Consider the following 6415-nt stretch of genomic DNA (forward strand, 5'->3'; position numbering starts at 1 on the left):
CTTGAGGCCGAGGGGCGTGGGGGAGCCTCAGCCAATGGCGGGCCGCCCGTTCGGCCAATCGCGGCGGGCGCGCCCCACGCCCGCCCCTGGGAGGAAGCGTGTATGCCAGACGCGTGGCTCCCGGAGCGTCTCCAGCAAAGCTTGGCGCCCGCGCGGCCCCGCCCGGCCCCTCCCCGCCACCCGGGTGGGCGCGCGCTCCCACGCGCACCTGTTCCTGGCCGGGCGCCCACCTGTTATTCTACGGGGCCTGCGAGAGGGCCACTCCGTCTTCCCGCCAAGGCGGGGCTTAAGAAGTGGCGCGCTGGGGTGGGGTGGAGGCCGGAGGTCTGGCTCCTGGGGTGCGTTCCCCCAGTTCCCTGCCACGTACACAGTCTGCCCCCGGCCTTGCGCGTCTTTGAGGCGAAGGGCCTGGAGATTTGCTCAGACCGCTTTGGACCCCGGGGGCAGTCCGCCTGCCTTTCCCCTCTGCCCGTCTCCCCCCGCCCCGCTCTCGAAGCTTCCTCTGCTTTCCATATTCCCCTGAAATCGTCCTCCCTTCTTGGACCGGTTCCCTCCGGCCGCTCACCCGTGGATGTCTAGCCGCCTTCATGACCCTTTTCCCTCAGTGCCAGCACCGGCCACCTACCCCCGCGCTGGGATTGGCCGGTGGGGGAAGTTGGGGAGGGGCAGCCGCCTTTCCCCCTGACCGAAGGGCGTACCTTTCGGGGTTTGAGGGGGCAGGGACTTTGGACGTGCGCCGTTAATGGGAGAGTTTTGTCCTGCCCCGCGGCCTGGGAAGGCCAGCCAAATGGCTGTGCCCTCGGGAGGCCATACCCAGCAGGTTTTTCCCGAAAAGTGACCAGACCCTTAGGGCCAGGACCTCCGGGAATGGAGGGCGGGGGTAAGGGGCGGGCCCAGCCTACCTCGAGCAGACTTACTGTGCTGGCATGGGAAAGGGGTAGGGGGCTGGGGCGCCTCCCGAGGACCCCGCGGGGCACGGTGGCGAGGGTTTCCTGCTTGCCTGGTGGCGCCCTCTGGCTCCTGTCCCCGTGAAGGATTCTGGCAAGTCTGGTCGGCTTGCCTCCTGTAGGAAGTGACCTGGAGTCTAGCACTTGCCAGGAGCCAGGTGGGTGTGGGGCCCTGTTTCTCAGGAAGAAGCTGACTCAGAAAGGACATGGAATGTGTCCACAGTCACACCTCTGGCCAGTGGAGCAATCCAGATAGGAATCAGGTCCCTTCAGAGCGGAAGGCCTGGCTGGCCTCTGCGCCCCCTCTCTGGTAAGAGCCGCCCCCTCCTTCCCTGAGGGTTATTTGGCAAACCCCCAGCCAGATAGGAATCTGCCTGCCCGTGGCAAGGGTGCCAAGGAGAATTCCCAAGTCCTGCAAACAGGGCCCTGCCTGAACTTCTGCGGGGCCTCTGCCCAGCCTCCTGGGCTCTGGCTCTGCCCCCTCCCGCCTGTCCACTGCAGGAGGGTCATTATCCCAGCGAGTTGGGTCACGCCCGGGCCTGGGGATTAAGCCTGGCCCCGCTCTGCGCTGGCCTCATGCTCAGCTCTGAGGCCGCGTCACCAGAGCCCTGTCTGAATCCCTCTGCGCCGTGCTGTGCTCAGCGTGCCCCTCATCCTGGGTGTCCATCTGAGAGCTCCACGCGGAAAGACAGGTACCCTTCTCTCTGTGTCCACAGGGCACCGCCCGTGCCCAGGCCATGCGTGACCGTGCTTCGCTAAGGGGACCTCACGTCCAGCACAGAGGATCAAAAGGAGCTGGCCACTGCGGGAGTGGGCGGTGGCCGAGCGACAGGGGAGCAGTCCAGGCCCAGCTCTGCTGTTGACCTTGAGAGGTCCCAGCAGCCCGGCGTCCTGCTGCTCCAGGGGGACATGCCAACCCCTGCTCCAGGGTGACCAAGGCTGAGCGCTTGCCCACTCTGAAATCACGGGCTCCATGGGACTGGGGTGTAGACCCTGAAAATGTGGGGCACCCTGGGGACACGTGAGGCCCAGAGAGGCTCTGGGTCCCCCTTCTCTGGGGCAGAACTGGACTCGGCAGAGGCTGGGTGAGCTCCATGCCTGGGTGAGGGCGAGCAGGACTGACTGCCAGCTGCCTTGGCCTGGACTCCTCACTCCTCCTGCGGCCCAGGGCTGCTGCCCACCTCCCTATCCACCCCTCCAGGGCCTTCCTCCCTGGCTGCCTAAGTGCATTCTCTGGGTCAGGGCACAGGTGGGAGGCGGGTAGCCAGTCTGGGCCAAGCCAGCAGCTTCTCCAAGCCCACAGGTTGTCCTGAAGCCCTCGTGCAGGAGTCCCACCTGTGTGCCCAGGTCACTTGGGAGTCCAGAACCTTCTGGAATTCAGTGGGGTGGGCAGGAGCCATGGGACATGAAGTACTTCCAGACATCAAGCATCATACCCACCAATGACCAGTTGGGATTCTCCAGAGAAACAGATAATGTGTAACAAGAAGTTTATGACGAGGAACCCGATCACATGATGGTAGAGTCGGGAAGCCCCACGTCTACCATCTGCAGGAGGCAGACCCAGAAAGCCTGTGTGCTGGGGGATCTCATCCAAGTGTGGAGAGCTGAGAACCTGGGGGCCTGTGGTGTAAGCCCCAGGGAAGGGGCGGGAGATGGCGAGCTGGCCGGTCCCAGCTCCAGCAGCCAGACGGAGGAGGAAAGGTGAATTCCTCCCACCGCATCAGTTGTTCCGTGCAAGCACTCAGCGAACTCCGTGATGCTGGTCCGCACTGCAGCAGATGCTGATTCTAATCTTCACCCCATCCAGAAACACACCCAGAAATAAAGTCTAATCTGGGCCCCTGTGGGCTGGGCCGGTTGACACTCAAAACTGATCATCACACATCCACCCCTTGTCAATGCGGCACCTGTACCCAGCTCCTGAATCCATGCCTGAGCTCCAGACAAAAACAATAGAAAGGTCATAGTTCTGCCTCATGTGTACAGCTGTCCTGCCTACAAACGAAAGCACATGCCCTCCTGCCCCAGAAGAGGACGAGGAGGCCTGGGGGTGTGCCTCTCTCCCGACATCCTTAAACCCTGGTGTAAATTCCCAGGCCTAAATGCTGTGACTCGAAGTCAGGGCATCGTATGTCACATGACGAGAGGAGAAGACAGGAGAGAAACAGAGATGCACAATTGCATCACCAAGCAGGACCCAGTGGGACCTTCCCAGAACGGAGCCTCCCTCCCCGCACACCCCGCCACGTCTCCTCCCTGCTTCCTGTGTGGAAACACTTTAAATGGAATCAGAGAAATGAGAAAACGTAGAAAGGAAACATTTGAGCAAGACAAAAGAATAGTGCGGCCATTCAAGTCAAGGACCTTTAGTTGCTCCTCCAGGGCTGCAGATGGTATTCTGAGCCATTTCCATTGAGCTGTTTTGCAGGTACTGAAAGCCCCATCAGGCAGGAGAAGTTGACTGCATGCTGTCTGCAAGCGGGTAGACCCCAGGCTTGTTTGAATCAGAGGTTGATATCGCCTCCCAATTTCCTCACTGCCGACCAACCAGAAGAACGTCCACAAGCTGATCACTCACCCCGATCACTCATCACTCCCTTCCCTCACCCTATGAGTCTTCAGGGAGTTCAGGCCTCTTAAGCACTAGCTGCCTGGACTCGTTGCTTGGCACCTGCGATAAATCTGCACTTCTTTCCTTCACCACAACCACCTGTCAGTAGATTGGCTCTACTGCACGCAGGAGAGCAAACCCAAGTTTGTTTGGTTCCATGACACTTACAGCAGAAGGGCAGGAGGAGAAGGGGGCAACAGAGGGTGAGATGGTTGGATGGCATCATCGACTCAATGGGCTTGAGTTTGAGCAGGCTCCAGGAGACGGTGAAGGACAGGGAAGCCCGGCGTGCTGCAGTCCATGGGGTCGCAAAGAGTTGGACACGACTTAGTGACTGAACAATAACCATAGCAGAAGGGGGACATAAATACCACAGCTCCAGTTCTGGTTTCTGTAACGGTCGTGAGGCTGCAGCCAGTAATCGTAAGCACCTTCTCCCAACGCCTGCTCCGTGCTCCCTGTGCCTTCAGCCCCTCAGCTTGCTGTGGTTCTGTGCTTGGTGGTGGACCCAAACCATCGCTCCTAGCGGGTCGGGTCATCAGTGGTCCTGCCTGGGTCGGGCTGCTGTCATCTCACCTTGACCTCAATCCCAGACCCCCGGCGCCTTCGTGCGCTTCCTCACCTCCCGTGAGGAGGGAGCAGCGGCCAAGCCTCCCACTCCGGGATCAGTCCCCCCGGCCGGCACAGTGAGTCCCTTCTCTGCCTGTTGATTCTGAGACACGAGGACCCCGAAGTGGCTGGTGAGCCCTAACTTCCGGTTCAGTGGACTCATTGCTTAACTCCTGGTGGAACTGAGAGCTCTGAGCAGGAGCATGCACGGTCTCAGGGACAGGACGGAACCGTCACGCCGGTGGGCCACTGGTATCACAGTCAGGGCCACTGCCTCTTCACCCCTTCATCCCAGGAGTCTCCGCTGTGAATCAGCTCGTACCGTGGACACTGACTCAGAGCACATGCAGCCTCTTGGAGAACCCGCCCCAGCCCGCAGGGCATTGCCACCTTGCTGGTGCTATAACTGAGTCTTCAAAAGGCTATTCCACCACCTGGCAAGCCAGCTGCTTCACGATGGTGGGGAACGTGGTGCGTTCCACAGGCAGGGGCCCCTTGCCACCCCTTCTTCCCTAATCAGAAGCAACGCTGTGTGGAATACCACAAGGTGGATAAGGCATTCTGTGATTCACTTCGGCACAAGTACTGAATGCAGAGAAGGCAAAGCCGCATCCAGCATGGGTGTCTGTCCCAGTAGGAACAAAACTCTGTCTCTTCCGTGATGAAAGTGAAAGTCACTCAGCCGTGTCTGACTCTTTGCGATCCCATCAACTATATGGTTCCTGGAATTCTCCAGGCCAGAAAACTGGAGTGGGTAGCCTTTCCCTTCTCCAGAGGATCTTCCCAACCCAAGGATCAAACCCAGGTCTCCTGCATTGCAGGCTGATTCTTTATCAGCTGAGCCACAAGAGAAGCCCAAGAATACTGGAGTGGGTACCCTATCCCTTTTCCAGCAGATCTCCCCAACCCAGGAATCAAACTGGGGTCTCCTGCATTGCAGGCAGATTCTTTACCAACTGAGCTACCAGGGGAGCCATGATGAAAACAGTCCTGTTGCTGAATATGGGTCCACTCACCTGGGAGTAGAAAAGCCAATCTACTGACACGCGGTTGTGGTGAAGAAAAGTGTAGTGTCTGTTGCAGATGCCAAGCAAGGAGTCCAGGCAGCTGGTGCCCAAAAGGCCTGAACTCCCTGAAGGGTAAGGGAGAGAGGCTGTGGGGTGGGTGATCAGCTCATGGACATTCTTCTGATTGGTTGGTGATGAGCTAATCAGAGCCAACATCGTCCACCCTCTGGTTCCAACCCATCTGGGGTCTCTGTGCTGGTGGGCAGTTTGCAGTTAACTTCCTCCACCTGGTGGGGATTTCAGTGTCTGCAAAGCAGCTCAAAGGACATGGCTCAGAGTATCATGTACAGCCCTGAAGGAGGAACTCAAGGTTCCTAACTTTGTTTAATGGCTAAACTAGTATTATTTTGTCTTATTTGACTGTTTTCCTTTCTTTCCGCATTTTCTGACTTCTGTGATTAAATTTACTCTTTGGAACTCAGAGAAGGTTTGGGAGGCTAAAGTTTCTCTGCAGACAAGACATAGCGGAGGGCTGTCTTCCAGGAAGTCCCCATAGCGTCCGGCTCGGTTACATGCCGGTGTAATTAATCAGGTAGCTGGCTGGCCCCTCTGGGGTTTGGTGTTGGTCTTGGGAGACTGGACACTCAGCCTTGGTAAGTGGAATCCATGTTGCTGGACCCATGCATGCCCCCATCCCTGCCACCAAGGCCACTCTACTTAACCCACTGCACGATGACAGGGTGGCTGGGAAAGAGGCTGATTGGGATCTACAGGATGGTTCTCCTGTGCACTCTGTTACTAAAATCCTCTGCTGAGTTCACCCTTTGGTGAACACTCATGTGGGATGTGAATATTTTCAGGGTTCTTGCCAATCCACATACCTCTTCCCCAAATTCCCTTGTCACCGATTTTCCAGTCATGTTGCTTCTGAGTCCCTAACCACCCAACCAAACCACTGCCCAGAGCCCATGAGTCCAGTTATCACCACTCATCTGGCCATTTCTCCTTCCAAGCAAAGTGCAGGACCAGGTGCACTGCCCAAAGCTCTGCCCGCCGGGAGGACTGCCCTTCACCATGTCCCTGAGGGATGTCTGCCTCTGGTGGGGGGAGCCTGCATATCACACAGGACCATCTGTAAACAAGACTGAGGTGCTTCTTCTTCTGTTGGTAGATCTAGGAAGCCACCCCCTCCCCCCGAGCCCATAGGTTCAGGCAGGGAGAGAGAAGGCAGTGTAGCA

The sequence above is a fragment of the Bison bison genome, unplaced genomic scaffold (assembly GCF_000754665.1).
Source record: "Bison bison bison isolate TAMUID 2011002044 unplaced genomic scaffold, Bison_UMD1.0 scf7180017864360, whole genome shotgun sequence".
NCBI classification, from domain to species: domain Eukaryota; kingdom Metazoa; phylum Chordata; class Mammalia; order Artiodactyla; family Bovidae; genus Bison; species Bison bison.